Source organism: Pteropus alecto, unplaced genomic scaffold (genome assembly GCF_000325575.1).
Source record: "Pteropus alecto unplaced genomic scaffold, ASM32557v1 scaffold76, whole genome shotgun sequence".
Taxonomy (NCBI): domain Eukaryota; kingdom Metazoa; phylum Chordata; class Mammalia; order Chiroptera; family Pteropodidae; genus Pteropus; species Pteropus alecto.
This window is the reverse complement of record NW_006443138.1, coordinates 23,539,979-23,567,061: the sequence shown is the minus strand read 5'-3', so window position 1 is coordinate 23,567,061 and position 27,083 is coordinate 23,539,979.

Here is a 27,083-nt window from a genome sequence, read left to right as displayed (position 1 = left end):
AAATATCGTAACACTCTTATGTACACCTGAAACTAATAGGATACTGTATGCCAAACATAAGTTTCTTAATTAATGGGAAAGCCACAACTGAGGGCTAAAACACAGAGGCAGAATTCTGATTATACATTCTAATAGTACATCATCTCTTCTCATCCTCAGCACAGAACATTCCAGTTGCACAACAAGGGAAGCCTCTTATTCTTCCCTCTATCTCATCCAGGCCTGAAATATGTATAATATCATTGCTCCTGATTCTTGTTCTGAAACTTCAAAGTCTTCCTATAAGTGTGTGATTTATGCCATCAGCTTTAGGATCTACTTTCTGCTACCTTCAATGAAAGGTCACCTATACTTTCCTTTCGCAGAGCCAAATTTAAAGGATTTTAAAGTTTTGCATAATAACTACACTCACACAGTCTTCAGAAAGAAGCTAGGGAGAGTTAGAAATAGAAGCTAGTGGCCCTAAATCAAGGACTTTCCACCTAAGGAAATATCTGTTAATGCCTGAATTCATAGCAACAGGATTATTTTCAGACAGAAATTTGATTCGTTTGGAAAATTACCTTTGAAAGGTCTTGAGAAAAAGTTTTGTTTATAGTAATTATGTCCTAATTCAAAACAATTCTCCCATTGAGGAATGGTACTATTGAGTGTCTCATGGAGATAGGTATAAAACTCGGGATACCAGATTCAAGAGGGTAGGGTAGGTAGAGCACAAATAAACAATATGCACTCCACAAAGGTTGACTAGGAAGTCATCTGGCACTGGTGGAGATGGGAACCTAGCTTTGAATCAATTCAATCTCTGAAATCAGATTAAAGAGACTGCAGATTTCCAGAGTCAGACATCTGGCAGAAAGAAAAGCTTATCATCTTTGAAGAAAGAGCACATCATTCTTGGTTTCTAATTATTATTCATATATAATGTCCAGGTCTTAAAGCAAATTGATCAAGCACAAAGGTATTGGGAAACATGTGCCAGAATCAGAAGAGAGGCTTAAGGCTTTTTTAGTTGTCAGTTGTTCAAGGAGATCCATAGAATGAGTAAAAATTTAAGAAGAGAAGGAGAAGTTTAAAAAAGATGTTTAAAAAAAAATTATAGAAATTTTAAATGAAAAGGAAAATATGAACTGGAAGAGAACCTAACAGAAACTATCCAGAATAAATCTTGGTATGGAAAAAATGGCAAATATAGAATCCAGAAGGAGAAAAGAAAACCACACATATGCAGCCACCTGATTTATGACAAAATTAACAATGCAGTGCCATGGAAAGTTTGGTCTTTGCAATAAGTGGTACTAACTCCTACTGTACATAAGACTCAATTTCAGAGAGAGAGAGTAAAAGCAAATAGCTATGATAAAATAATAATATTTCTAGAAGAGAACATAAATAATATAATATTGAAGTAGTCATAAATGTCTTAAACAGTGAATAATAACTAAATATAAAGAAAAAATAATAAATTAGGTTACATTCAAGTTAAAAATCTATTGTTCAAAATAAATCCTTAAAAAAGGAAAAAAGAAAATCCAGAAAGAGTGGGAGAAGATTATTTTCAAAATATTTGTTTAACAAATGACTGATATTTTAAATGTATAAAAAACTTTTATAAATCATCTTAAACATTTCTAATCAAATAGAATAGAAAATTGATTAATATATTGAATAGTTATCAATAGAATATAAAATTGTCACAAGGCTTGAATAGACACTTCGCAATAAAGTAAATAAATGAATAATGGCAAATAAAAATTTGTTTAATTTTATAGTCTTTAAGGATATGAAAATAAAAACCACAATGAAATATCACTTTATGTACATCAGAATGACAAAGATGAAAAAGACATACAATATCGAATTTTGGCAAGGATGAGGAGTAACTGGAAATTTCATGCAATGTCGGATACAAATTGGCAGAGAAACTGAAAAACAGTTTGGAAGTATGGAATAAAGATGCATATATGCATAGCTTATGATACAGTATTCTACACCTAGGTATAAATCCAACAGAAATACATATATGCCTACCAAAACACATGTACAAAGATACATATAATGGCATTATTCCTAACAGCCAAAAATTTAAAAACCAGAAAAAGTATTAATGATCATACCAGTACTTTTATTAGTGGCAAAAATGAGAGACAATCCAAATGTTCATAAATAATAATTTAAATAAATATAGTGTGGTATACACTTTTAACAGAATACTATATTGGCATGAGGATGAACAAATTAACTACAAACAAGAATATGGATAAATGTTACAAATAGACCTGAGGTGGGGAAATGCCAGGAACAAAAGAATGCATATGGTATTTATTCCATTTATATGAACTTGAAAAATAGGCAAAACTAAGTTTTGTTTGAGAAGTCATGATAGTGCCAGGAATAGGGCTTAACTGGGAGCTTCTGAGGTGCTGGTTGTGTTCTATTTCTTGATCTGCTTGCATGTAATATGAGTGTGGTGTGTTTATAAATATCTGCAGATCTATGCTTTTAATTTTTTCTTTTTATGTAGGTATGATATAATTCAATGTTTAAGCAATAAAAATTACTATTTAAAACAACATCGAAGAATAGCAAATAACTAAGTATAACTAATAAACACTGTGCAAGTTCTCTTCACTGAAAACTACAAAATATTATTAATAGAAATTTAAAAGCACATAAATAAATGAAGGAGCATAACATGGTCACAATTGGGATGATATAGTATTGTTTTACTCTAATTGTTATTAAAATTCAATGTTACTCCAGGCAAAATCCCAACAAATTTCTGTGTGAAACATGACATACATATTCTAAAATTTATAAAAAGAAAGTAGCTAATGCACTCTTAAACAATGATGGACTGCTTTAACACTTATTAAGACTGTTAAAAGATAAACTGAGGCATATTAAAAATCGTAAGAGTTTATTTGAGAAACAATTGCTTTGAATTGGGCATCATCTAATCTAGCAGATAGAAGGGAGCTCCAAGGAGCTGTACAAAATGAAAGACTTTTATGAGCAGAAGGAAGCCAAAACAAGGAAGTTATATCAGTCAAAAAAGTGAGTTGGATATTTCAAGGTTACTTTCCTTTAGGGGATGTTAGGGGTCTATCAGAAAGATAATATAACTGATGCTGATCGGATGATTTTGGTTCCTGATTGACTGATTTAAGATTCCATTTCTGGGAGAGCCAAAATTGTAATTAAGTCTCAGTTTGGTGACAGGATTTAGCACAAGTGACTCCATTTGGGGCTTGTTTTCTTGTATTTAACAATTTCCCACTATTTATATGACTCTCACACTAACTGAGATATGTTGTCAAAAATTTTAGGCATAAGTGCTACTCCCAGTTCCCACTCTGGAGTTCTGACAGTTTTTGTTGAATCTCTGTGGCATTCACAGGTCACGAGGTCAAGGTTAACATTAAGTTGGTCTTTCTCTTCCCCCCAACCCCCAAAGTTATCTTCTTAAGGAGATCACTTGCTTGATTGTTAATGGCTGCAAACATGCATTTAAAGCTTTTGAGAGAATACAGCAAATCAACTATTATGGTTATTATAAGCAAGATAATTCCCAATGTCTGGAGTGCAGTTTAGAGTCATGGTCCACAAGACCTGACCATGTTTTGGGGCCACAAATTGACACTTGCCAACTTGACAGTCGCCAAGCTAATTTCACAGGACACAAAACAGAACAAACAGGAAGGCAATAGCTAAGATAGAAAGGATTGACAATGAGTTCTCCAAAACAAATTCACGACTCACAGTTCAGAGTTCTAATTCTTAAAAATGTTTTCTCCTGACAATCTGAATTTGGAAAGGAAGGAACAACATGAAATTTTGCCTTCCCCTCTGGACTGCACCACAGAGACCTGTTAATACTTCTTACTTTGCCGTCTTCTGCCAGTTTTCTCAGGATCCAGTCTGCAGACTTCAGAGCAAGTGGGACGTCCCGTGGGTCTCATCTCTATAGTGAGTGCTTGGCTGAGACCCCTTTTTCTCTAGGGCACCTTACAAATGAGTAAGCATATCCAGGTTAAAAGTTCTCCATTGCAGCCACTCTAATTCAAGATTATCTTTAGTAAAGTTAACTTGCTTGTTCCACCTTAAAACAAAATTTTATTCACTGTGGCCTCACTCTGGTACCAGTCCAGTTTTAATCATAATCAGTCTGACTCCGGACACAGTCCAACTTAAGTCAAACCCAGTCCGATACCGAAACCAGTTCGTTTTTTAAGTCTGACTCCAGCGGTTTCCGGACCCAGTCTGGAAAAAGAAAAGCTCAGATACAGTCTGAAAGCTCATGACACAAAAGCTGTGGAGTTAGGGTCCTGGAGGTTCTTACCCAGCACCTCTCGGGGCAGCAAGAAAGCAGTGAGCCTGAGGGGCTCGGCAGGTACCTACATTTGATTTCTCATGCTCCTGGGGAGAGTGGGAATGGGAGGCTCTCCTTTAGTTTTCTCTTCAAACAGTTAAAAGGCAAACTGAGGCATATTTAAAATTTTTGAGAAAAAAAAAAATCAAGTTGAATCAGGCAGCATCCAATTTAGCAGATAAAAAGTTGCTCCGAGGAGCTGTACGAAATAAAAGACTTTCACTGGCAGAAGGGAGCAGAATTAAGGAAATTATACCAGGCAAAAAAGTGGGTTGGTTATTGCAAAGTTACTTTTCTTTAGGGGATGTCAGGGGTCTATCGGGCAGATTACCTAACTACTACTGATCTTGCTGATTCCTGATTAACTGGTTTAAGTTTCCATTTCTGAGAGAGCAAAACTTAATTAAGTGAAGTCTTGGTTTGGTGGTGTGGACCTTAATATAAGCAACTCTATTTGGGGCCTGTTGTCTTGTTTTTAACAAGACTTATAAAGCTTTATTAATACAGTGTGATATTGGTACAAAAATAGATAAACTAACCAAAGGGGAGAGGGAGAAAGACTCTCCAAACAGAACCACACACATATGGACACTCGATTTGTTGCAAAGCTAATTTTATACATCTCTTTTCAATAAAGTTTTCTGGAGCTTTTAGATATTTGTGATTTTTTTTTAAGTAGCACCGCATTCACAAAAAAATATTTCAGGTATATGTGGGTTTTTAAATGTAAAAGATGAAATAATGATGCTTCAAGGATATGATAATAAGACACTAGCTTAAAGACTTTGGAGGGAAATTTTCTTAAATATAGGATACTGTGATATTGTGATTTATAATAAGAAATATATATTTGGTCTTACACAGGTTCCTGGCACATAGCTCCCCAAACCCTTGTAATCTCCTAAGTGATTAGAGCAATAAGGGCATTTTCTGTTGTAATATATATATATATTTTGTCCTTAGTTCCTGAAATAGCTTCAGAGACATAAAGGTAAAAGAATCTTTTGTTATTTATAACAAGTTCCTTTCAACCACACCTGAGTTTATGTTATTAAGATGACTTTTGAAAGCCTCTAAGGATGGGGGCTGGTTGCCAGAGGAGCCAAACATGATTAGAGGGTTGAAACTTTCAGTTCCATTCCCTCACCTCCCACCTCCTGAGTCAGTGATTTACTCAATCATGCCTGTGTAATAAAACTTCCATAAAAACCTAAAAGGATGGGATTCTGTGAGCATCTGGGTTGGTGAGCACTTGAAGGTGCTGGGAGAGTGGTCCGCTCAGAGGACATGGGAGTTCCCTTCCCACATACTTTGCCCTATGCACCTCTCACATCTGGCTATTCCTGAGTCATATTATTTTATAATAAACCAGTAATTAGTAAGTAAAATGTTTTCCTGGATTCTGTGAGCCACTCTAGCAAACTAATCAAACCCAGGGAGAGGGTGTGGGAATCTCTGATTTATAGCAGGTGGATCAAAAGTATAGGTAACAACCTAAAGTTGCAATTAGCATCAAAGTAGGAGCAGGGAAAGTCACGTAGGATGAATCCTTAACATGTGGGATATGATACTATCTCTAAATAGATAGAGTCAGAACTGAGTTAAATTCTAGGACACCCAATTAGTATCATAGAATTATCTGATGTGGGAACCCACACACACATCTGGTGACTAGAGTACAGAAGTGTTCAGGGTATTGTGTATAGTATAAATAAAAAAAAAATAGTGTTTTTCCTTTACAGATACAAAAAAAAAAGTAAAAAATTTCAATTGTTTATTAAAACTAAAGGCTTCAGCTTAGAAACCAAAAAGTAAACCCAAGAGTGAGAGAAGCTGTTGCAATACATATAGCTTTTAAAGACTGTGTATTCATCAATTAGAAGGAGAAAGATAACCAAAAGAAAAAATATCTGTTTTCAACAAATACTTCAGAAGATAGTCAAATAAACAGATGGAAAGAAGATCACTTTCTTTAGTAATCTTAGAAATGCAAATTAAAGCCACAAGGAAATATTGTTAAAGACCCACGAGGAAGATTAAATTTAAAATCTGACAATACCAAATATTGACTAAAGTAAAGCCACTTAGTGGGAGTAAAAATTTGAGAGATTTGGTCTTCTGTGTTGCCTCTTGCAGAAGAAAAATATGATCATTTTCAAATATTGATTTGTTTTTTTGGTTTAATCACTAAGCCATAATTTTTCAATAGTTTTCTATGTCATCTTTTTTAATGGACAAGTTATTAACACAGAATATTTATTCCATTATGTGGTTGTGATTTCATCTAAATTCTATGCAAGTTTTATCTTACTAATATCTCTAGGTTATATGGTTGTTTTTGTTTATTTGCTTCTTTCTAGCTCCCATTAGACTTCACAAAACTAGAGGCAGAGTAAATAGTTTCCATACCGCTCCATAATGGTTTTTAGTTTGATGATTTGTTATAAAGTTAGATGAAAGTTATATTCCTAAAATACAATTTGTGTGGAGAAAATTTAACCTTCTTATCCATACATTCTCAGTAGACAGTAATACTCAACAATCAGAATATTGGATGTCCATATCCTTTTATTTCTTAAAGAAGAGTAAAAGTAAAGAAAAATGAATTATTTAATAATGAATGACATTAATTTTTGATTAGAGGTATAAATGTGGTTCTTCTAGACAGAAATTTAGTATTGTTATTGTATATCTATCTACTAGTTCAGCTCACTAATATTTATTAACTAGTTATTTTCATGATTTTAAAAATAACAAACGAGAGTTTCATCCTTCCCTTCTAGGAAACCTCATAAAGGAATAAGGAGAAAAAGAGATAGAATAAAAATGAAAACTCTAAAGCTTAAACTAGAGAGACATTTGATTTATTTATTAATTATACAAAATGTTATAAAATCTTATTAAAATTGTTACTGAGTGTTTTAAATGCTGCAAGTGCTGTCACACTGTTGGGACATGCAGTAGTAAATAAAGTTCACAAAATATGTGTAAAGACTACTAAATTTAGTAACTATCATAAAGGAATGTGGAAGACTTTTGAGAGATAATGTTCATGGTTACAGATTTCAGAGAAAGTTGGCCTATTTACCAAAGTAAGTAGCCTAAAATTAGACTAAGTGGGAAATCTGATAACACTTTGTTTGAACCCAGTTTGACCTGAAAACTTGAGAAACAAGAAAATATTGAGCTAATGCAGAATCATGCACAGACAAATTATATCTGCAGGAAACAGCCTTTCAGACAGGAAGGATGGAGGAGAGGAATGATACATCCTTATAGTTCCAGTCTCATTTTGCTCAGAGAATCAAAAGCTAAAAAATTTATACATAAATTCTGAATTACATGGAGAATTATTCATAGCCATGAGCATGATGCTGGCTCTCTTATTAAATTAACTACCTGAAAACAAGTTGTTTTGGAAGGATGTACCTATCTGAGAAATGAGTCATGGTCATTAAGAAACAATTTAGAATCTCTCAAGAATGGGGTGCCACAGTGGTCAAAGCCATTTCTAGCTTTCTAAAGTAGTAGGGGTGATATTTCTACCAGTAACTTCTAGTGTCAATTATCAATGGTATCAAGGGGACCAGCAGTCATGTCTCTGCTGAGAGATGTCAGTAGTGGTATCTTAACAGGAGCAGTTCAACATATCATTTTTGGGATATTCCTAGAAGTGTAGCCCCCATCCTTACTCCTCTGTCCTAGCCGAGCTCTGTGAGCCACCCAATGTGCTTAAAATATTCTGTTTCTTTTAAATTAGACAGAAATAGGCCTTTGTTGGGGTTTTAGAGTAAGTATGGTCAAGTCTAACTTTTGACCTATCTATCCTTGCACCTGTGGAGTAAATGTTATTGGAAGAAAACACACACACACACACACACACACACACACACACACACAATGTTTGGTCACATTTGAAAAGTATTATTTCAATTGTCCGTAATGATGGGAGCAATTGTGATTTACAGTGGATAAATTATAATTTATTTAAATAATCCTTTATTATCCAACCTACGGGTTGTTTCCAATGTTTCACCTACAAAAAATTGTGGTTACAGATTATTCATGTAGCTAAATATTTGCCGTATTCATAATTATTTCTTTTGCTAAATTAATATTTTAGAAGTAAAGTTCTGATTCCACTTATGAAGGAGTGACTTATATTGGACTAACTTTTCTGCTGTTACAAGTATGAAAGCTGAACAAGATATAAAATACAACTGATGAAGGCACTGGAATACAACAAAAGTAGTTAGGGATGGGAGGAACTATAATTATTATTAGAAGCAAAGAACATAAGGTGAGTTCAATATTTAGCTGGTTTTTCAGCAGAGAATACTTAGAAATTTTCTGCTATGTGAGGGAATAGAGTCCAAGCAAGAAATAAGACTTATAGGACTTGGGAGACAGAAGACATAGTTTAAGACTGACAGAGAGAGTATGAATTGAATGACAATATGCATTTTTTTAAAATCTACCATTTCCATGTTAAATTAAAAATTAAAGAAATGTTAAAATATAGAACCAATTAAAATCAAGAAAAAAACCAAACGATTGAAATGGACTCATGGGTGAATCAAATATTGGAATTTTCAGAGACATTTAAATAACATAGTTGATGTGTAATTAGAGAAAATTCAGTAAAGAATGGGAAACTTCGGCGGATGGCTAAATACATACACACTGTCAAATGGAAATTCTATGGGTAAAGATATAATGACTAGGATGAAAAATATACTAGAGTAGTTTATTAGCAGATTAGAAAGAGCAAAAATAACAAAGGGAAAAAAAAGAAAAAATTAGTAGATTAACTCATAAAACAGTATCCGGAAAAAATGCACAGGAAGAAAAAGCATACAGAAAAACAAAGAGACACATAAGACAGAAGAGAAATATTTAAAATATGTTTAATCAAAGAGTCAATAGTTGAAGAAATAGTGGCTGAGAATTTCCTAGACATGAGTAGATAGATATCAAGGTGAAGATTCAAGAGAATATATACACCCCACATAGTATGAATAGAAAGGGAAGTACACTTAGGGCATCATGGACAAACTTCTGAAAACCAAAGATAACGTCTTAAAAGGCAGCCAACCAGTCAGAAAAAAAAAAAAAAAGTTTAAGGACTTCAATTACAGGGTCACTTTATAAGTTTTTCTAAAAGATTTTGATGTGAACTTTTAATTTATTCTCCAGAAATTCTTCACCTTTTCCCCAAACCCTTGAAAATACTGTCTGTCACAAATATTGTTGTGACTTTAACATCTTAAGTGGTAGAATCTTTAAACCTCCTTAATATTTAATCTGTGTGGTTCCTAAATGATGAATGAAGTTGTTGGAAATTTTGGAGAGATTCAACCTTTCTGAAACTTTTCATGGACTTTTGCCTTTTTTTTTTTAATATATTTTAAGTACAGTTTATAATTTAGTGTCCACCTGCATACTTAAGCCAAATTATGTCTACACATATGCACATAAAGTTGATTTTATAGGTTTCCATATTTACTTTTTTAATCTAAAAGAATGAAACTGCAGGGGCTCTTAGTGTTTGAATTACTTATATATTGTTGTTTTCTAAATTAAGGTTATACTTACTCATATGATGGTTTATACATTACAGTTAATTTTCTAGGTAACTTTGATTTTATTGCAGCTTTTGGTTTCATAACGTGCCTTCAGGTGTCCTTGAAAGAAGTGCTTTCATCTCCGTGCATTCAAATGCCTTTCTTTGGCTTCCATGGGCAGTAATTATGGTGTCCTGTATCATCTGGTGTCTTTACACGGTGATCCCTATGAAGCTGAGATGCAAAAATTCTACCCCAGTGATTTAGGTCTGGCCTCATTCCAAGCTTTAATTGATGGAGACTTTGTCCTGTATTTAGTATTCAGTATAGAGCAAAGCATTTCTCATAAAATGATTTCAGAGAATGAAAATTACCTAGTGTTACAAGCCTCACAGCAAAGTGGAAATACTTTCTAGACCAGGCCATACTGACAACTTTCTCTTATCAAGTAATTTCCTAAGATACAAACTAGACTTATTTTGAAAATATAAAACTCTATTAAATATACACAATAAAGTGAAAAGACAGAGTACAAAATGTTATGTGCACACGTTGTAAACAAAAAAAATAATAAAAGCAAATAAAGAAACCCTGAAAAGACTTCCACCAAAATAATAGTAATGATAGTTTGAGTACTGGAATAATAGAAAATTATTTTTCTTTTCATCATTTTATGTATTTCCTAGATCGTAGTTATATTACCTCTATAATTAAATAATAAATTTTCTTTAAAAAAAGAATGTTAAAATAACTCTCTGATAAAGATTTTGACAACCTACTTTTATAAGCTCCATTCTTGGTATCATAACACTGGAAAGTCATAATTAAGATCATAACATGTTAATAACCCAACTGGAGTTCCTGACATTATGGTTTTCTTATTTTGTAATACACTTCTTTTTAGCACCTGTACAATTCAAACCTTTTAATTACATTTTGCATGACTGTCAGGCAATGTAATTGCAAGCAGGTTTTCAAATATGCATATTTCTTGAGTGACTTACTATAGCAATCCAAATGTAGTGGGAACACTACATTCATTTAACCAAGCAGGAAGACAAAGCAGTAATTGCAATTTCACTCCCAGTCATCAGGAATGGAATTTTAGAGTCATTTTTTAATCTCACCAATACATTAATAGTCAAAAGTAAGATTAATTTATCAAAAGTATGAAGATCTCATATATTCTCTAGCAAATCCTCTAGATTACACGTGGAAAAATATAAAAATCAATACCTAATATGAATTTTTTGCAAATATTTGACTACAAAACAGGTAGAAATAGAATCAAAGATTTGTATACGCATGCATTTAATCTTTGTTTTTTCCTAATAATTATCTTTTGATATTAACTTTGAATTATTATGGAAAATGTCCATAGCACTCTGAGTTAGAATGATGTTTGTCCTTATCTGTATTATTAGAAAAGTACTCAGTTATCTTTAAGCTAAAATGTATTTATTTTTGAAATAAAGTGCACAATAACATTAATTCTTAAGAGTGCTAAGATTTTAAACCTCCGAAATAGCTCCCATTGAGACATGACAGCTATACAGTTATATCATGGCTGAGTTCTATGTCCTCCTATGGTAAGGACTGAAGAATATTGGTTTTTAACTTTTTGCAAGTTTATACCAGTTTTCAAGTTTACTCTGAGTCCCATGATATGCATTTCAAATAAAGTCTTTTCTCGCCTGGGATGAATGTGGCAAGAGAACATCCTGTTTTGTGCTATTATTTTCCAAACAAAATTGAGCAAGTGATGTCAAGTTGAGTGTCAGAGCAATTTTGTATGACTCCAACCTCACTCTGTGTCTTGGAAGGGAATGTGAGCTAACTTTTGCTACTCTGGGTTTTTGCAATCATGTGCTATTTCACAGAATCATAGGTAGAGTCAGAAGGCAATTATAATCCAATGGTTTTAGAGTTGAAATTCATTATCAAAAATCAATCTTGTGTAGAAGCCCAATGCATAAAATGATATAAGCAGAATACCTCCATTGATTAAGAGACTGCTGGGCAGCCCTTACAATTCACTTTTCCTATCTCTTCTCTCTCTGTGAGAGCTGTTGAGATCTCAACAGAACACAAGAAGTCCTCAGAACAGGTTACAAACCACAAATCTAATTCTAATTTCTCTCGTATTACAGATTAGTTAACAAAAGCCTAAAAAAAATGAAGCTACTTGTCCAAGGTTACAGAACATAAAGCCTTATACGCCTTAGGTCTCAAAATATAGTTACTATGACGGTTGTTATATTGGTCAGTGGAAGAGGCAGATCTACAAATCTGGAACATTTTTTTTCCATCAAAATTACTATTGTTGTTAGTGAAATGTTTTCTTCATTTGTTACAAAGTGTTTAAAAGAAAGTATAAAAAGAAAGTGGTGGTTTTAAAATTCAGCCCCCAAAAGCCAATGAGTAGGTCAAGGAACTTACAAAAATTTGGAAGAGATCTCAGCATGCTATCTTAAAGGAACTACAAAAATTAAGTCCAAATACCACTGCCGCGCAGATCTGGTGGTATCCTGGCTGCCACTGAAACGATGAATGCTTCATTATGCACAAGGAGGTATTTATAGAGTAATAATTTCCCAGGAACAAGAGCTCTGGCCAACTCTGGATAGGGTGGAACGCATCCTGGATCCTCAGTGTAGAGAGGCTATAAAGTAAGCTATAGTTGAGCTCTGTCATTTCACAGAAATCATAAAACACGGGGGCTCTACGATTCCTGGGTCTTTTGATTGCTTGAAAATACAGTGTGTTGTGGCATACATTTTTCACTTTATATTTGTTAAAACATTGACTTAACTAGAACACTGATTCCTTGTGTCAAAAGAAATCACTTTCTCTGTACTTCAGTTGCCCCATAATTCAGGAGTTATTATATCAGCATTTAGTACAAATATAAAATAAACTATCATAATATGAAAAAGTTATGCTCATTACAACAACCATGTGAGATCTATAAAGAATTCAATGAGACTTGCTGGGTCTCACAATTTCATCTAAAATCTGAAAATTGAGACAATGACAAACCAGTTTTCTTATTTATCTGAAGAGAAGCAACAGATTCATGCCAAAATAGACAAATTGAACCAGTGACCAATAGCTGGATTCCCAGGAGCCAGTGTAAAAGAAGGTTAGAGATTCATTGGTGAACAAAGTTAGTGAATAGATTTAAATGATTTAATGGATACACACACACACACACACACACACATACATATACATTATGTATGACTAACCTATTCTCTCTTCCTTCCAGTTAAGTAAGGACATCTCCCAATACCCACCCAGAGATTAGAATATCTGTCAAAAGGGGATATTGGCATTGCACTAATACACTTCTAATTCTTTGCCAAATGCTTGTTAGCTGCAAAAATACATAGGTCTGCCCATGCTAGTATAAAATAAACACCTTCAGCTTGGCATATGTTCCCTGAAGTTTGCAGGGGCAGAGAATGGTGCTTGTCTCTTGCCTGAAGAATTCTGAATGCAGAATGTTGCCTAGAGCAGGCCCCATTTGCAAAGCAAGAATAAAGGATGCAACAAATTGGCCTTACTCCTGGAGCATGTCAGGGCCAGGTGGTATTCATTTTTATATGGACCACCTGGATACTCAGAAAAGCAGTCCGGTTTAAATATTTTTGAAAGGACTCAGGTGTCCGCCAAGAAGAAAAATGGACTATTTTGCTTTACTGCCAGAAGTGGAGGGCAAGTTGTGAGAAGTCACCCAAAGTGTCTATTGCACATGCCATGAAATGGTATAGCACAGAGATTTCCAGCAAGAGAATAAAGCCTGCCACTTTACTTTGCATACCCCCACCCCTCAGCTCATGACCACAGAATAATTAGAAGCAGAGTGAAGAGTGGGTAGAAGAAAGTCATATATATGTATGACTTTCTCTCTCTCTCTCTCTCTCTTGAGGGCTTTATAACCCTAATACCAAAACCTGACAAAGACACTGAAAGAGAGAGAGAGAGAGAGAGAGAGAGAGAGAGAGAGAGAGAGAGAGAGAAAATCATACTGGAAGACAGTAGGGAGAAGAAAAAATAAGACGATCTATTTATCCAATTTAAGATAGGCCATTTAGTACACCACTTATAATTTTCTAAACGTGTTTTATGGTAGAGGACTAAACCTCAGAAACATGATTGTCCCAAAGGCACAGAGGCAGGAATCTTGTGACACTGAAATGAATCCTTTGAGAGAATGCCACCTTCCCTTTACACAGCTGCTGCAAAGAAATGGAGCAGAATATATATACTTCCCGCTACCTTTCTCTTTGGCGTTTTCAACTCATATCCTAGAAAAACAAGATTGAAAAATTGTAAATGAGCATTCTGGCACTATCTGGGTGATGGGGATAAGCTGCTTCACCTTTCTAAGCCTTTTATTTTCTCATTTATAAAATGTAGAGATTGAATCAACTTAGTTCTAAATTTTTTTTAGATTTTATAAAGATATAATCATATTTCAGAAAGAGGGAGAGAGGAAATGGGAGAAGGAAACGGGAAAGATAGGCAAGAGTGGATTAGAGTCTGTCTTAATTGCATTAACTGAATATTTTAAACCTTGAATTTGTGTTTTCTTTCAGGAGAGTCAGATGATTGAATTATAACTGTTAAAAGTGTCTTGATTTCCATATTCTCTCCCTTCTCTTTCCAATCACTTCTTTTAGAGACGTTGCTAAGATGATTTCATAATTTAAAAAACAAAAAAACAAACATGATTTTAGGAGATGGAGTATTTCATCCTCTCTGAAATGCTTCCAGTTGTAGAAAATAAAGGAAATTCTGCAACCTCTGAAAGCCTCCCCATAATTGGATTCCCAGGAGAAATGGTGGTATGGAAAGGCTTTTGTTTTATTTTGTTTCTTGTTTTATTTTTTTATTTATTAAAACAGAAAAACACATAAAGAAAATGATACTGAGGTTTGTAGCTGCAGCTTTTGATCCTGTCACAATAGGTGTCACGAAGATGAATAAAGTTGGTGCCATCTTCTGTTTTCATTAGCATCCAACGGGCTGAGATGGGAAAGGATTCATTTTGTGCCACTGTCATTTCTCATTACTATCTTTGTCATGAGAGTGAATTATAACAGCCCTCCTATGCCAGCTATGGCTTTGCTCTCATTACAGACTTTCATTCTTGGGATAAAGATGGTAATAAGAATGGAATGTCATGTGAAAACAGAGTTCACTTTCATGACAGTTGGAAATTGGTGATGAAAATAGAAAATGGCAGAAAAAAATTAATCGTTTTTTGTGGCAAAAATTGTCCTGCAAAAAACATCTTGCACCAAAGATATTCTTCACTGTGGCAATGACAAAGCAATGAAAAGGCCAACAATGAACAGCTTTTGGAGCAAATGAAGGATTCTGAGGCATCCATCTTGCTTGGTATTTTGGAAATATATTTCTTAATTCTGAGTAATGTAACATCCATTTAGGTCCAAAAGTAATGTGATAGGCAATTAGGAGCTTCTCTGTTCTTCCTTTAGTGATGTGAGCATCTCTATTACATACTGACAGAAGGGCACTACCAAATTTATGGAAGCCATTAGAATTTCTTTATAATATACCTTTCACACACACACACACACACACACACACACACACACACACACTCACATATACATGTCTCTATGTATGTGTGCTCATATATACACAATTCCAGAAAAGTATTTAGCTATTCAATAATAATGGTATTGAAAGGAAGAATTTTCACTTTCTATTTTATATATTCCTGTATTGATTGATTAAACAACAAATAAAAAAGATCATTTACCATTCTTAAAATTACAGAAATGATAACCTTTCCCATAAAAATAAATGGGTCTGTGTACCATTGAATTACCTTTACTACTAGAGTGCCTTGTCAACTCTAGATACATGTTCTCTAATTTAAAATTGAAAGGAGAAAAGTATCATTTGTTAATTCCCTCAGTCTCTTTCTTTACAGATGTTTTTCCCCACAATATTCCTACTGTGATGTTTTTCTTTTTTATACAGAGCTCATACCTTTTCAGAGTGAGGATTAGAGCATGCTAATGGTGGAAAGAACCTGGTGTGAAATGATCTTTTTATTAGATTTCATTTAAGCATTTTATTTAATGTTTTATCATTTGCCAATATACATAACAGATATTCAGTATTTATCCACTTTTGAACACAGCTCATTGTTGATATTTTAATATGCACATTGAGCCCAGAATCATTTATAAGATGGTTACTGAATACAGAAACATTTATTATGTGCAAGTTAGTATTTGGCATACATTTAAGGTTGCTAAATGTTGACACAGTTGCCTATGCTCTATGGATGAGCCAGGAAAAGTAGGTTTGAGAGACCACTTTTATTAGCATGAAAAGAAGGCAATTACTCTGTAAGACATCACCTGAATTTACTTGGTTGCTTTTTGGAGTGGTTCAGGGCAAGGACAAATTTTAAATCTTGAACTCTTCTATACTTTAAGGGGCTAGGGTCGAAGAATAAAATTATAATAGTTAGAAAAAGTAGGGGAAAAAAGATGATTATAAACTAGTAGAAAATTTACATGGAAAATATGCTAGAATAATTTTACACAGTTCTGCCAAGTCATTGACAGGGTGTTCTCAATTAAAAAAGCTGAAATAGAAGATTATCTTAAAGCTTTTTCTAAAGAGAGTTTTGTATAACTGCTAAGGTTGAAAGTTCAGAGCACTTCAAATCATATAAGGAAAACTCATTTTACAGCAGAGCTTATTAACCATGTTAGAAAACCCATAAAACATTTGTTTTCAGATATCTGTGACCAGAGATTCTAACTCAGGTATGCAGCAGAGCCCAAGAATCCATATTTATAAAAGCTTTTTTTTTCTGATTCTGACATAAAGCTGCATTAAAAATCATTGTTTTAGAGTAATTTCTAAAATATAAACTAGCTACCTTTTCTACAGTTATTTAGATAAACTTTTCTCCTTTTATTTAAGATATTCTTGATTCAGTTCATCTATCTGTTAAACAATTATGTGAGCACCTATTATGGGCCAATATTGTATTTGGAGGGGATTGGAAATACAATGGTGACAAGGCACTCATGACTTGTGTCCACAAGACCCACAGGACTATAGCAAACAAAGAAATATTTTTTAATGGGTTTTTAAGCACTCTTGAGGTTACATCCTCAAGGCTTATTACAGAGGAAGCAGGCGAAAATGCCCATATCCCAGTTTTCCTGAAAGGGGTTTGACTGCACACTTAAACTGTTGCCTGAAGGTCTAGTTTCTAATTTAGTACACTTCTAGGGTCTGGCTGCAATCCACCTCAGAGCCTGAGGGAACCAGGGTCATTCTCCCCACCTATAATTCTTCTAGCTCTCTCTAACGATAAAACCAGATCTGCAGCATATCTCTGGAAAGTATTTTGTACACACTTCTGGCACCCAGCTGTTGAGACCGCTGCCGATGGAATGGGCCGCAGATTGCCTGGCTCAGATAATCAATGGGGCTTGCATTCATGAGTCCCACGCTAAACAAAGAAGCAGTTTTAAATGGGCAGAGGAATACCATACTCTCACCCTATCACCCCCCATCTCCACCCCCCACCTTTCCCTGTGCCTATACATCTGGGCTCAGCACACAGGGAGCAGATAAAAATGTCCATCTTCTAGTTTTTTCCCAGAAGGGGCTTAATTACATACTTTCCCAGTAGCTGCTTGAGAGTGTGGCTTTTAATCACCATGCATCTAGGTGCTGACTGAAACTCTCCCTTTTGGGACACTGATAGGTCTTGGCACACCCTCAACTGCTAAGAACAAAGACAGCTGCTTGGACAATTATAAACTTTGAGACACAACCAGGAGCTTAGGCCAAGTTGATAAAGGGTTGATCTACAAAATATACAAGGAATGCATTCAAGTCAATAGCAAAAAAAAAAACCCAAAACCAAAAAACAAACAAAAAAACCCCCACCAATAACCCAATTAAAAAATGGGCAAAGGACCTGAATAATCATTTTTCTAAAGAAAACATACAAATGGCCAACAGGTACATGAAAACGTGTTCTACATCATAGTCATCAGAGAAATGCAAATCAAAACCACAACGAGATATCACATCACATTTGTTAGAATGGCTATTATCAAAAAGACAAGAGAATGAATGCTGGCGAGGATGTGGAGGAAAGGGGGAACTCTTGTGTGCTGTTTGTTGGTGGGAATGTAAACTGGTGTAGTCACTATGAAAAACATTATGAAGATTCTTCAAGAAATTAAAAGTTGAGCTACTATATGATTCAGCAATCCCATTTCTTGTTATATACCTTAAAGACATGAACCAGTATCTTGAAGGAATATCTGTACTCCCATGTTCATTGCAACATTATTCACCATAGCAAAGTTATGGAGACAATCTAAGTGACTGTTGAATGGATACTGAAAATATAGTGTGTGTGTATGTATGTGTGTATATATATATGATGGAATATTATTTAACCTTAAAAAGGAAGGAAATCCTGCCATCTGTGACACCATGTATAAATCTAAGGAGCATTATGATAAGTCAAATAAGCCAAATGTCCCTTATATGTAGAATCTAAAAGAAAAAAAAAAGTCAGACTCAGAAACAAGAGAGAAAAATAGTGGTTGCCAGGGACTGGGGGGTGGGGAAAATAGGGAGAGACTGGTAACAGGGTTTAAAGTTTCAGTTATAAGATGAATAAGGTATCTGATGATATAACACAGTGGTCTCCAACCCTTGGCACAAGGGACCAGTTTCATGGAAGACAATTTTTCCACAGATCTGGGGTGGGATGGTTTCGGGATGATTCAAGCGCATTACATTTATTGTGCACTTTATTTCTATTATGATTACATTGTAATATATAATGAAATAATTATGTAACTCACCATAATGCAGAATCAGATGCCACCAGATGCAGCTGTACAATTAATGTATATCAACTCACTTGCCACTATAAAGCCCGCCACTAGATGCAGCTTAATTGGCACTTGCCACTCACTGATAGGGTTTTAATATGAGTCTGCAAACAATTGATTTATTATGATCTCTGTGCAGTAAAACCTCTGGTAATGTTAATCTGTATTTGCAGTGGCTCCCCAGCGCTAGCATCACCGCCTCAGCTCCACCTCAGATCATCAGAAATCAGATTCTCATAAGGAGCGTGAAACCTAGATCCCTCCCATGCGCAGTTCACAACAGAGTTCGTACTCTTATGAGAATCTAATGCCTGATGATCTGAGGTGGAACTGAGGCAGTGATGCTAGCGCTGGGGAGTGGCTGCAAATACAGATGAAGCTTTACTCACTCGCCCACCGCTCATCTCCTGCTCTGTGGCCTGGTTCCTAACAGGCTATAGGCCAGTACAAGTCCATGGCCTGGGGGCTGGGGACCCCTAATCTAATGTATAATAAGGGGACTACACTTGATAACACTAGATTTTATAAATTGAAATTCACTGAGAGTCAAGCTAAGTAAGTGTTTTCATAAAAAGAAAAAAAAAGGTAAATATGAGAGGTAATAGATGTGGTAACTCCTTTACACACCATGTATCATATAAAATCATCACATTATATACTTTAAATATGATACAAATCTGTCAATTATACCTCAATAAAGCTGAAAAGGAAAAGAAACTGTTTTGGAATCCTAAATATTTTTCGGTCATCCAATTATTTAATCCTTAAAATGAAATGTTTACAACAGACTTTTCCTTTGCAAATCAGCTCTTCATATTTAAGCTCAAAAAAAAAGACAGATTGCATTTAAATTGCATGAATACATAGTCACTACATCAACAATCTTTGGTCATTTTTAGCCATCAATAACTGATCAATTAATATCAAATCAAATAAATCCTACAATCAAATAGATTTTTTTTATTCATGATAAAATTACTTTTAAAATAAAGGAGTGTTTCTGTTGTCGTTTGTTTGGTTGACTTGTTTTTGTTGGTTTTCTTCTTTTTTAGTATGTCTCACTTGTATAGCCATGACTTTAGATTTATTATTTAAATTAAAAACAGAATAAAAGATCTGAGGAAAATAATTTACCATAGAGATTTTAAAATTTGGTTCATAGAATTTGGTTTATGAGTGAATGCCCAAATGTGGAGGTGGGAGTTGAGAGTAAATTGAAGAGGAAAAGAAAAGCAATAAAAATGAGAGATCACTTACATAAGGTTTTACTCCTACTTCTGTACTTTCAGCGATGACAGCTATAGGGAATGAGAAGTACATGTATGTGTTTGGTCAGCCATCATTTAACACAAGACCTTAAATAAAATTGGGTACATCACTTCCTTCAATTTGTACTACATCAGTATTTACAGTAGCCAAATCACAGAGACAACCTAAGTGACTGCTAAACCTTTTCTATTTTAGTCAATAGGCTTCTTATTTATTGAAAGTCTGAACCAAGATGTTTCTCTAAAACTTAGTCATTCACATATTGTTAGATTTTAAGGTAATTTCTATGTTTTTACTATTATAATAATTCTGTAGTAAACATATTTGTGGGAGTAATTTTTGTTTTTGTTTTTTTTTTTTTGCATGCTAGATTATTTTCTTTGAAGACCAAAATAGAGATGTGTGGATGAAATGTAAAACCATATTTAAGGCTCTTGACACATATTGCCAAATTATTTCCCAAAATGTTTTGGTAGTCGCAGCTGAAATACATTGACACAATAAAACTATCAGTTTGATTTTCCTTTTTTTTGGTTTAGTTTTTGTGCATTTGTGTTGAGATGTAATTATATGTGGCATAAAATGCCTGTTTTAGTTGTATAATTTGTTCAATTTGGCAAATGTATACTGCGTGTAACCACAATCACAATCAATTTATATAATATTTCCATCATCCTAAAAAGTTATACTATTTACATATATAGTGAGCAAAGGTATACCTACTCTCAATCCCTGCAAATTATTGATTTGATTTTTGTTGCTATAATTTTACTTCTTTCAGAAAAACATAAAATGCAACCATTCTGACTGGCTTCATTCACTTATCTTCCTACTAAGAGCATCATGTTGTTGATGTATTATTAGTTTTTTTTTTTTTTTTGCTTATGTTCTATGGATGAACCACAATTTGCATATTCATTCACTAGTTGATAAAATTTGAATTGTTTCCAGTTGTTGGTGATTATGAGTATAATTGTTATGAATATTCAAGTACAGGTCTTTGTATAGAAATATGTTCCTAACACTTGTAGAAATATCTTATTGTGGGATGGTTGGTTTATACATTAAATATATATTTAACTTTGTACCACACTGCCCAACTGTTTTGTGAAGTGGCAATATCATTTTCTACTACTAGCAATTTATGAGAGCTGCAGATGCTTTGCATCCTCACCAGTAATTAATTTTTTTGTAATTTTAAACAGTCTAGTGAATACATACTGATACCTCATTGTGCTTTAAATTTGAATTTTCCTAATAATTAATGATGCTAAACATCTTTTCATATGTTTATTTGATATCTATAGTTTTTTCTGTGTGTATGAAGTCTCTGTTCAAAACTTGTGTTCGTTTTTATTGGATTGTGTGTCTTGTTATGGTGTTTTAAAAGTTCTTTGGAGGGCAGAACATTTTAATTTTAAAGAAGTACAAATTATCAATTTTTATTTTGTGGTTTGTGCTTTTTGTGTGCTGTATATGAGTATTTGCCTGCCCCAAGATCACAAAAATTTCCTTTTACATTTTCTTCTAGAAGTTTTGTATCTTCTAAGTTTCACATTTAAGTCTATGATCCAGTTTAAGTTTATCTTTTTGTATATGATGTGTGGAAAGAAAAAGACTAAGATTTTTTTTTTTTTTTCCTCTCATCATATTTGTTGAAAAGAGTATACTTTCTCTCTTAAATTACTTTGGCATTTTCCATTTGTCAAAAACCAATTGATATAGACATGTGGGTCTATTTTGGACTATTTATTTTGTTCTGTCAATTAATATGTCTTTCTTTTCTTTAAAACCACACTGTCTTGATTATTGAAGCTTTATAGTTAATTCTAAAATCAGACTTTGTGTTTTCTTCAAATTCATTCTACCGTTTCAGAATTGGTTGGGCTAATCTAGGGCCATTGCCTTTCCATGTAAACGATAGAATCACCTTCCCAATATCTAAAAATAAGCCTCCTTGGATTGTGATTAGTATTCTTTTGAATCTATACATCAATTTGGGAAGAATTAACAATTTAGCAATATTTAGTTTTCTAATCCATGAACAGAATATATCTGTCAATTTATTTAGATCATTTAACATTTCTCTCATCAGTGTTTTCTCTTTTAAGCATAAAATTATTGTACATATTAGATTAGTTTCACTAATCCGTAGGTGTTTTATGTTTTAATTTTTATGCTATTATAAATTATAAAAGCTTTTACATTTATTTCAATATCTAAGTGTTCAGTACTAATATATAAAAATATAATTGGTTTTTGTAGGTTTACCATGTATTTTGTGTCCTTTTTAATCTCATTTTCAATTTATAAGAGATATTTTGTAGATTCTTTGGGATTATATTTATACACAACCAATCTTATCAAACATTAGCCAGGACCTCTACTACAATGTTGCATAAAAGTAGTGAGATTGGACATTCTATTTTGTTCACTATATTATAGGGAAAGCCCTATTCCTTTACTGTTAACTATGCTGTTAGTTTTGAGTTTTTGTAGATGCCCTTTAACAAACTAAGAAAGTTCTATTCTTAGTTTTTTTAATATATGTTAAATGTTTTCAAATTCTTTTATTGTTGCTGTTGGACAGTACATTTTTCTACTAAATGGTTTTGATATAGTAAATTACAAGGACTGATTTTCATATGGTAGATTGGCATTGCGTTTCAGGAATAAATATTACTCATTTGTGTTGTATCATTTTTTTACATGTTTCTAGATTTGATTTGCTAACAATTTCTTAAAGAAATTTTCATCTTTGTTCATGTGAAAATATTGGATTGTGCCAAGGTTTTTGTTTGTTTATTTATTTGTTTGTTTGTTTTTTAATACTGTTTTTGTAGCAGTCTATTTTAAATTTTCTTTTCTTACAATGTTTTTGTTTTGTTGTGGTATCAGCAGGCCCCCATAGAATAAGTTGTAGCTGTTTTCTCATCTTCCATTTTCTAAAGAAATTTGTGTAAAATTGAAATAATTTAAATGTTTCATAGTATTCATACATGGTGCCAACTGAGCCTGGAATTTACTTTGCAGGAAGATTTTAAGCTACAAATTCACATTACTTAATAGATATCAGGCTATTTTGGTTATCTCTTTCTTCGTAAGTGAGCTTCAGTAGTTTGTGTATTTCCAGAAATGTATACATTTCATGGAAGTTTTAACTTTTATTAGCTTATGTTGGTTATGACATTCTGTTATTATCACTTTAGGATGTGTAGTTATGTTCTTTCTTATATTCATGGTATTGGTAATTTTTAACTTCTTTCTTTTTTTCTTCAGCACTCTGTTAAAGCTTTATCAATTTGATTAAACTTCTAAAAAAACCAGTTTTTAGATTTATTAATTTTTCTTCATTTCGTTTATTTCTGCTCTTCATTATTTTCTCATTTTCATTGCATTGGTTATAATTTCCTCTTCTTTTTGTAGTAGTTTTTAAGGTGATGGCTTACTTTATTAATCTGAGACATTTCTAGTGTAATCATTTGTTATAATTTCTCCATGTGCTGCTTTAGGTACATCCCTCAAGTTCAGTGTTATATTTTTATTTTTATTCATTGCAGAATATTTGTAATTCCCCCCTTTGAAACATAGATTACTTAGAATTGTACAGTTTAATTCTAAATATTTGAGAATTTTTAAAATTATTTCTGCTATTAATTTTAATTCCATGATAGCTGGATAAATTATTTGATTTAACTCTTTTAATATGTTGAAATTTGTTTTATGACCCATAATATGGTCCATCTTGGTGGATATTCTCTGCGTACATTAAAAGAATGTGTATTCTGCTGTTTTGATCTAAAAATGTCAATTAGATCAAATTGATTTATAATGTTATTATTTTATATCCTCTATATCCTTATTTATTTTCTGTCTTCTTGTTTCAATACTGAGGGGAAAAAAATGCAGCCTCCAACTGTAATGGTTGATTTGTCTCTCTTCTTTTAGGTCTCTCAGTTTCTGTTTTTATATATTTAATGATCTGCCAGGTGACTGTATGGTTAGAATTGTTATGCCTTCTTGACCAGTTGATTTTTTTTACCAGTAGAATGCCATAGTTTTATAGATTCTGGCAGGAAACACAAGATCTCTAGGTCAGAGACAAAGCCTTTTATTACTCACAGCTCACGAAATAGCATGAACTTCATGTTTACATCATTTTCCCCTCTCCCCTAAGACTCATGAGTACAAGGCAAAGGTAAGCTCAGACAGATAATATACACATAGCGGGTTGGTGTCTTGCTACAGAATCCTGAATTTAGGAAACCCCATTGCTGTAAAGAGGCCTGCTAGGAAACCTACCCAACATTTTCCTGGGAGGACACCATCTTTACTATCCTGGACAGCAAACAAATCTGCCACATGCCCTGGAGGTGAAAGGAGACACTGTATCTGTTTTTCAAGGCTGTTTACTACACAAACATCCTTGAGAGGATTCTCTACAATAAAAGCTATCACAAGATTTGAGAATACCTTAGAGACTCATGGAAAATTGTTTCCTAACGATGTCCCTCTTCATGCCTAGAGGTATTCCTATGTTCTGTATTCTATTTTGAGGATTAATATAACCACTCTTTCTTCCTTTTGATCGGTATTTGCTTGGCCTCTATGTTTCCATTTGTTTACTTAAACTACCAATCTGTTTATGCTTAAAGAGGGCTTTTTGTGAGAAACATCTGGTCTCATTCTTTAACTAACTTGATACTGTCTGCCTTTTAGTAGAGAGGTTTAGGCCATTTATATTAAATGTAATTATTAAAATAAATAAATATAAATCTACTAACATTCTATTATTTTCTATTAGTATCATCTGGTTCTGTTGCTTGTTTTTTTGTTTTTTGGTGTTTTTTTTGGGGGGGGAGTACTTTTCTATGGTTTATAATATAGTCTACTTTCAAATTAGATTATCCTACTGCAAAAATATATTGTTCGACTCTACTTCTTTTTACAAATGTGTACTTTCATTTCCTCACTTTCATCCATTTTGCTACTTTTGTGCTACATTTTCCTTTTGTATATGTTAAAAACCTCATAATTCATCATTATAATTTTTTACTTATACAGGTACTTATCTTTAAAGTAGAAAAATTCTTACTTTTTTTTTTATTTTATTAAATTTATCAGGGTGACATTGATTAATAAAATTATATAGGTCCCAAGTGTACGATTACACTTAATTTATATAACGTTTAGGATTAATTATTTATATAAATTCAAATTTTCATATGGAATGCTAATTATCTTATGCTTGAAGTACATGCTTTAACATTTCTTATAGTGCAGATATGTTGGCAATGAGTTCTCTGAGCTTTCATTTGTTTGAAAGTCTTTTTATTATTTTTTTTCCACTTGTTTTAAGTTTAATTGACTCCTCTATTTTACTAAAGAGGAAATTTTGGTTATTGCTTTTAGATCTTTCTTTATTTCTAGTATATGATTTTAATGATATATACCACAAATTCTGTTCATTTTTATGTTTTCATTTTCATTTGATTTTTAAATTTCTCTTAAGACGTCTTTGTCCCATGTGTTACCTAGAAGAATGCTGATTAATTGTCAATGGATGGTGAATATTTTTGTGGCTTTTTATACCTTAAGTCAAAGCAGAATTTTGGTTTAGCTGTAATCAGTCTTTTTTTTTTTCTTTTACCTCCTAGAGAGGTTGAACCTTGTTCTACGCATGTATTCACTCCTCTATTTATTTCACTGACTCTAAGATACATATTTTTTCTTATTTTAACACTAAAATTAAGATATGTCTTGTTTTTCAATCATAGTTAATCAAGCAATCTCACTTATTGTTGCCTGAGTAAAGATGTAATTATCATTGCCTGATCATGGTCAAGCATTAAAAGAAATATTAGCAAAACTTTCAGAATAGTTGTCAATGATTTTGAAAAACAAAACAAAACTCTAAACCTGGATACAATACACTAGTAGAACACTTTTTAAACATTTAATACATAATGTGATGAGAGCAACTGCAGAAGTGATAAAAAAAAAGCAGAGTGATCTTACGTAAGTGCAAGATGGCTTAAAAACTAAGCAGCGATAGCTTTAATTTCCTATATAGTCTCTTAAGAAATGCTACACCACCAATATTTTTTTGGTATAGGGGAAATCATGTGGGAAAACAAGGACATCAATGGCTTTGACTCAACAGGTGATTGGGAAGACTCAGATTCTGAATAGGAAGACATTTTAAGAATATCTTAAGCAATATAATTTGCTGATCTTTTCTTTTTATGTAGACACAAGACAAATATAATCAAAATTAATGTTTAAAAAGTCTAAAAAGCTCTTTTAGTATTTAAATTTAAAAAGTCTAAGTAGTAAAAAGGCCTTGTGTTATTTGGCTGAATTTTTTTCTTAGCTGTATAGAAAATAAGGTACATTTTATAAGGAATGGTATCAGAGTCACTAAAATATGATCATTGATAAATGTTCTGTCTATATGTAGTTATTTAAAACAATTATTTCTATTCATCTTCGTGAACTCTCTTTTTCTTCTAAACCGAAAATTATGTATATTACAATTGTTTAAATGTCTCATCCTTAAATATTTATCCTATAATTATCTGCATATTTTGCCTATGTAACAAAATAAAAATTCGATGTTAACAAACATTTACCAAAATTAGAGATCATCAAATCGAAAAAAGAAGAAAAGAATAAAGATAAGCTGGCATTTTTTTCTTTAGAGCAGATTCATCCTTTAGATATTGCCATAGAAGTAAGATTCATCATCTATTCAAAGCTTTATTTGATATCAAAGTATCAAAATTATAAAATAAAACATTATTACTCTAGCAAAAAGAATTACTTTATAGATATATTTCTGACATAAGTATAATTGCACTGTGCTCCCACTCTGTGATAAAAAAGATTTTAATGATAAGGGAAAAGCCTTTTAATTCAATTTATTTTTTCTTGGAATTTTGGTCTCTCCATCTT